The sequence below is a fragment of the Capra hircus genome, chromosome 23 (assembly GCF_001704415.2).
Source record: "Capra hircus breed San Clemente chromosome 23, ASM170441v1, whole genome shotgun sequence".
NCBI lineage: Eukaryota > Metazoa > Chordata > Mammalia > Artiodactyla > Bovidae > Capra > Capra hircus.
The window spans coordinates 18,703,863-18,709,862 of NC_030830.1; the positions used below are offsets into that span (position 1 = coordinate 18,703,863).

A 6,000-nucleotide genomic window follows, 5' to 3' on the forward strand; every position below is an offset into this window, starting at 1 on the left:
CCTCCACTTCCCAGCTTCCCAGAGACACTCAGGCCACTTGACTGGCTGACTCCTGGTCCTGGTGAGGGTTGAACCAACCGGTGAACCTGTACTGTTGGCAGTGCTAAGGCAGGCTAAGTGGGCCCCCGTGAGACTGGGTCCAGTCTCTCAGAGCTTGGAGGTGTCCTCAGCAGGAAGGCTTGATCAGAACCCTAAACCCCTTGGACTGGAAGCCGGACTTGCCCAAGAGTGACATTTGATTATGGGAAAAGATTGGTGAGTGAAAAAGAAGGAAAACTAAAAGACAGACAGAGAAAGACAAGGATGAAGTGACAAGAAGAGCAGTAGAGACAATGAGGAAGAGCCTAAGAGACAGAAACTGAGCCTCACGGAGAAAGCACGATTGAGAAGATCCCAAAGGACAGGGAAAGTCTGAAGAGAGAGGAATAGGGGCAGAGAGAGAGTGAGAAAGAAAGTGACTGACGGGACGCAGAGACCAAAAGTGAGAGACAGAAATAGAGCAAGGGAGATAAGTAAGGACAGAGCAAGCAAGAGGGGAGGGAAGTAGAAAGATACTGAATGAGAGACAAGGGCCGGGACAGAGACGAAGAGAAAGAAAGAGAACCAGACTAAGACACAGAGAGCAACAGAAATGAAGGTATTCAGAGAAACAGGAGCAGATTGAGAGACAATTAGAGACAGAGAGAGTTCAGGCAGGAGGAGACTGAGGGGGAGGGTCCAGCGAGAGGAGCAGTGAGAAGCAGAGACAGGTCAGGGTCTGAAGTCCAGAGACAGACAGGCAGCAAGGCACCCAGCCCAGTACTTGAACAAAATTTGAGCCTGAAGCTGATTTGCAGGGGGAGGAGACGAGGGTATAGAGCCATGTTCATCTGACATTTGACGTTTAAAATAATGATATTCTCATTGAGTTGTGGAGAAGGGAGCGGCTACCCTCTCCAGGGTTCTTGTCTGGAGAATTCCATGGACAGAGGAGCCTAGCAGGCTACAGTCCATGGGGTCCCAAAGAGTCGGACACGACTTTGTGACCGAGCAACAATAGCACATTGAGAGCAGTTACTCGTATTTAGATAACTCTTCGTCTGTAAGAAAGCACTTTTAGTCAGGAATGAGGATATTTGCAGACACAGATGGTTTTACGCAGGACAGTTGCTAAATGTGAATTTCTGGGAATTTCCTCTTTCAAAACAAGCTACTTTCTCTTGTCCAATAAATGGAAACATGCTGGTCATACAGGAGATGGTGAGGGCGTGGCACCATCTAACCTGGCTCCCTTTTGCCAGCCCAAGCCAGATCTGCAGGTGCTGAGAGATTTTCTGTGAGGAAGTGGGGAGAATTTGGCAAGTTCAAACTCCAGGACTAGCAGATAGGAGGGATATGCGAATTAGTATGCAAATGATAAGGCAAATCACCCAGAACTTTTTGTTTCTCACCGAATTCTCTATATCCCTCAATATGTGAGGTGACATCATTTTCTTTGTTAGAGATCAGGACAGTGCTTGTCTGGCAAACTGTGTTTGGAAGAATTCTCCCTCTCCGACTTTTTGGATGAGTCTGAGAAGGATGGGTCTTAATTCTTCTTTAAATGTTTGGTGGAATTCACTAGTGGAGCCATCTGGTCCTACACATTTGTTAGTTGAGAGGTTTCTGATTACTGATCAATCTCCTTCGTAGTGATAGGGCTTTTCAGATTTTCTCTTTCATCATGAGTCAGTCCTGGTAGACTGTATATTTCTGAGAATCTATTTTCTCTGTTGTCTAATTCATTGATGTATTATTTAGTTTTAAGCAGGTACAGCAATCTGAATCTTTGTATTACCTTTGTGTGAAAAGCTTTCTTTGCCAGTTGGCTAGTCAGCTTAGTTGGTTAAAGCATGGTGGTAATGACACCAAGGATGTGGGTTCAGTCCCCATCTGGGCCAGTGCAAGGCTTTTGTTGCTTACTCACTGAATAATTTTGCTGCAGTCATCTAACAAATTGGAGATAACCTCACAGACATCAACTTGGGAAGGAATGTTGACTTCATTTGTTCTTCAGCAGTGACACTACCTTCCTTCCCCTCCACCCCTGCCCCCAGCAAACGCAGTCCCAGCAAAAAATGAAATTTCAGCATTTCAGATTTGATAGAGGGGCATTTTCACCACTCACTGCTTGAAATTCAAAGCCTATGTTCATTTAAGGAGGGAGCAGTGCTGGTAAGGCACCATCCCTTTGAAAGAGCTGATGACTGATATTTTCTGGGAAGGGGCTTAGGGTAGAATTTCAGAGGGTCAGTGGATTGACATATTCTGTGGAAGCATGGTTCTTCTGGAGAGACTCTTGTTGTTTGGTTGGCACTCAAAGGGGTGTTTACTGAAGCGACTGCATTCCTGGCTGGCTCATTTCAGAAAGCAGGGGGTGACAGTGATTGGTTGTGCAAATGTTCACAAAATGATTATCATGGATAGATCAACTGGTTTAAATTCAGGTCTGGTGGCTACTTGCTACCACTGCTATAGAACAGTCTTTTCCTAAGTTGGTGATTAGTATGTGTTTCAACATTTTACTTTGGCATAAAGCACACATTATTTGTTTGTTTAAATATATAAGTAACGTATAATAAAAATGTTTGCCAGAGTTAGGAAACAGATAATAGTGAAAGTTGCTCAGTCGTATCTGACCCTTTGTGATTTTATGAAATTATCCAGACCAGAATACTGGAGTGGGTAGCCTTTACCTTCTCCAGGGGATCTTCCCAACCAGGGGTCAAACCCATGTCTCCCACATTACGGGCAGATTCCTCACCAACTGAGCTATCAGGGAAGCTACAGGTATTAAAGAAATGAAAGGGGTCAAAAGGTACACATTTCCAGTAATTAAAAAAAATAAATTATGGAGATCTAAGGTACACTGTGGTAGTATCATTATTAATAACAATATTGTATTGAATATTTGGAAGTCCTTAAAAGAATAGATCCTAAAAGTTTTCATCACCAGAAAAAAATTTGTAACATATGTGGTGATGGATATTAACTAGACTTACTGTGTTTCATTGGTTTTTTTTTTTTCCAAGAAACATTAAAAGGATTTTTCTTTTTTAAACTTGGTCTCTAATCTCCTGTAAAATTATTCATAGTCTTCCAGGGACTAGCAAGTCTAATTAATTATAAGCCTGTAATATTGGATAGGTAGACCCTGGGGCCCACCACCGGGATGGCCGAGTGGTTAAGGCGTTGGACTTAAGATCCAATGGACATGTGTCCGCGTGGGTTCGAACCCCACTCCCGGTAGAGCTGCTTTTGTTGCTAAGTCATGTCCCACACTTTTGCGACAACATGGACTGTAGCCCGCCAGGCTCCTCTGTCCATTGGACTTTCCCAGGCAAGAATTCTAGAGTGGGTTGCCATTTCCTTTTCCAGGGTATCTTTCTCACCCAGGGATCAAGTTACTTTAGCATGTATCTTACCTGAAAATGACAGTTTTTGTGCAAAATTGGACAATAGTCCAGCATGTAGTTGACTCTGAACTCTTTTTATCCAATCTGACAGGCTCTTTCTATAATGGGTGAATTTAGCTAATTTAGATATGATGTAAATGATATACTTGCATTTTAAAAATCCACTCTCTTATTAATTGTTTTCTATGTGTTTTATTCCTTTGTTCCTTTCTTTTATCTCTTTCTTCCCATCTAGAGCATTGCCTTATCATTTGTGTGTCTTAACAAATCATTAGTGGTTTCCCTAGGGTTTTCTATATACAGCTACAACTAATCAAAATCTACCTTCAAATTATATCATGCTACTTACTGTACCATGTAAGAAGCTTGCAATAATATACTTCCTCCTACACTGTGTGTCATTGCTGCCACAGATTTTGCTTTCATGTATGCTATACCTGTACAGTATGTCACTACTACTTTTGCTTAATGCAGTCAGTCACTTTTAGAGTGATTAAAATTGGAAAAAATATTCCTTATATGTACCTCTATTGTATCCATTTCTGTGGATATTCATTAGTTTGTATTTCCTCTTCCTGAGCCAAGTTTATAACATTTCCTATTTTGCAGGTCTGATAGAAACGCACTCCAGTTTTTGTTTGTCAGGAAAGACTTTTATTTCTTATTCAGTTCTGAAAAATAGTTTTTGCTTGGTAGAGAATTCTGGGTTTACAGATTTTACAAAATTAGCCTCTCATCACTTTCAAATGTTATCCCATTATCTTCTGGCATACTTAATCTGATGAAAATTCTACTGTTTTGGATACATAGCTAGCTAGCTAGGTATAGCTTGGAATTCTCTGACCTTGGAACTGAGGTTTGATGTAGAGGTTTCCTCCACTATCAGAAAGTAGTTCAGTTCAGTTCAGCTGTTCAGTCATGTCCGATTCTTTGTGTCCCCATCGACTGCAGCACGCCAGGCTTTCCTGTCCTTCACCAACTCTCAGAAGTTGCTCAAACTCATGTCCATCGAGTTGGTGATGCCATCCAAAAACAGAGTGGAAATGTTCCTATGAAACATTTCACAAGTTGAATTGGCATGAAGAAGCGATTACTTTAGCACCCTTCTTGCATACAGATGCACAAAATAAGTGGAAATAAAACACAGATGCTTATAGACATAGTTTAAAGCTATGGTGCGATGGCACCCCACTCCAATACTCTTACCTGGAGAATCCCATGAACGGAGGAGCCTGGTAGGCTGCAGTCCATGGGATCGCGAAGAGTTAGACTCGACTGAGCGACTTCCCTTTCACTTTTCACTTTCATGCATTGGCGAAGGAAATGGCAACCCACTCCAGTGTTCTTGCCTGGAGAATCCCAGGGACGGGGGAGACTGGTGGGCTGCTGTTCCTGGGGTCACACAGAGTCGGACACGACTAAAGTGACTTAGCAGCAGCAGCCTTGACACTGAGATGCTGGGTTATAGTTCCTGGGGGAGGAACTTGGCAGTTCCACCCTGGCTGCTCCTGGTGAGCTCAGCCTCTACAATAGTTAGTGAAGTCACTCCATCGTGTCCGACTCTTTGCCGCTCCATGGACTGTAGTCCACCAGGCTCCTCAGTCCATGGGATTTTCCAGGCAGGAATATGGAGTGGGTTGCCATTTTCTTCCCCAGGAGATCTTCCCAAACCAGGGATCGAACCCGGGTCTCCCGCATTGTAAACAGACACTTTACCGTCTGAGCTACCAGGGAAGCAAAACAAAAACAACGTAGGTCTTTCCAAAAAATGAAGTGGCAGCAAAGTGAACTTTTGAAAAGTGAGGAATATCTGTATTTCATTATCTTAGGAAAATACTTAGTCATTAACTCTCCCAATATCTTTTCTGCTCTTTTCTCTCTTTTCACCTTCTGAGATTCTGATTACAAATATGTTAATCAATAATTCTGAAGTGCTCTTTCTTTTCCCTTGATGTCTCAACTTGGGTAGTTTCTAGGCCTTCCTTCAAGTTTATCATTTATTTTTTCAGTTTCTATAGAGTCTACTAATTAGTCTATTGAAGACATCCTATGTCTGTTACTGTGTGTCTGTGTTTGAATTTAGGATATTTATTTGACTTTTAGTTTCCAACAATCTATTGAAATGTACCATCTGTTTATGCGTTGGGATAACAAAAGGACCTACTATGTTCCATTGGCATCTGAAATGGGAGTAGTCTAAAGGGACTAATCTTGTAACGTGTGGGATGTGATGCTATCTCCAGAAAAATAATGTCAGCATTGAGTTAAACTGTAGGACACTCAGCTAGTGTTGCAGAATTACTCGGTGGTGGTGGTGGTGGAGTACTCCCACATATTTACTGGCCAGACTTCTCTGAAGTAAAGTGTTCTTGTGAGTAGTGAAGAAGAAACACAGGAGGAAAAACAGTTTTGTTTTTTTCCAATGCACTTCTCAGCTCCAAATTCAGCCTTTTAGACTGCTTTTTGAAAAGGGACCTGGGTTTTTTAAATATTTATTTTCTTGTTGGCAGAGGGTGCAGGAGAGACACAGTAGGAGTAAGTTTTGCTTTCTGGTTCTAGGAGTTCC

At 42.2% G+C, this 6,000-nt stretch overlaps 1 non-coding gene across 1 annotated transcript; it reads left to right on the plus strand.

Annotated features, from left to right (window-relative positions):
* TRNAL-UAA lies at positions 3,185–3,267 on the plus strand. The gene has a single exon. It is a non-coding gene; the product is annotated as a tRNA-Leu (tRNA).